The 655-nt window shown below is 49.2% G+C and overlaps 2 non-coding genes across 2 annotated transcripts; both read left to right on the top strand.

Annotated features, from left to right (window-relative positions):
* Positions 1-47: 47 nt before the first annotated feature.
* LOC119313659 lies at positions 48-166 on the top strand. Its single transcript, XR_005151929.1, has one exon. It is a non-coding gene; the product is annotated as a 5S ribosomal RNA (ribosomal RNA).
* A 369-nt stretch (positions 167-535) lies between these two features.
* On the top strand, positions 536-654 carry LOC119313774. Its single transcript, XR_005152039.1, has one exon. It is a non-coding gene; the product is annotated as a 5S ribosomal RNA (ribosomal RNA).
* Position 655: the final 1 nt, after the last annotated feature.

A 655-nucleotide genomic window follows, 5' to 3' on the forward strand; every position in this document is an offset into this window, starting at 1 on the left:
GGACCTCGGAGTGGCAAGCATAAGGGACGAAGACGGGGAAACATGTTGGATGCGATCATACCAGCACGAAAGCACCGGATCCCATCAAAACTCCGAAGTTAAGCGTGCTTTGGCGAGAGTAGTACTAGGATGGGTGACCTCCTGGGAAGTCCTCGTGTTGCATTCCCTTTTTAATTATTTTTTGCGCCTTGTGACAAACATATCGCACGTGCGCGATATATATTAATCCCATTATATTATTTTTGACGTTTTTGCGATATGTTTAATCTCGATGCTCATTGCTCGCACGTCTTGGGGCGGCTTTGTGGTGCGAAGAGCGCGTTCTGAAAGGGGTGGAAAAAACTCGTGTTGCTGCGGTATGGAGGGAGGGGTGGAAACCGTGGAAAACTCGTCTCCGTGATTGAGCGGGAGAGTAAGTAGTATAGGACATTATCCATTGTTAGGGAACGGTTGTAGTGGTAGTGAGAATGTAGAATCGTCTTTGGAGCGGACCTGGGAGTGGCAAGCATAAGGGACGAAGACGGGGAAACATGTCGGATGCGATCATACCAGCACTAAAGCACCGAATCCCATCAGAACTCCGAAGTTAAGCGAGCTTGGGCGAGAGTAGTACTAGGATGGGTGACCTCCTAGGAAGTCCTCGTATTGCATTCCC

Source organism: Triticum dicoccoides, chromosome 5B (genome assembly GCF_002162155.2).
Source record: "Triticum dicoccoides isolate Atlit2015 ecotype Zavitan chromosome 5B, WEW_v2.0, whole genome shotgun sequence".
Lineage (NCBI taxonomy): Eukaryota > Viridiplantae > Streptophyta > Magnoliopsida > Poales > Poaceae > Triticum > Triticum dicoccoides.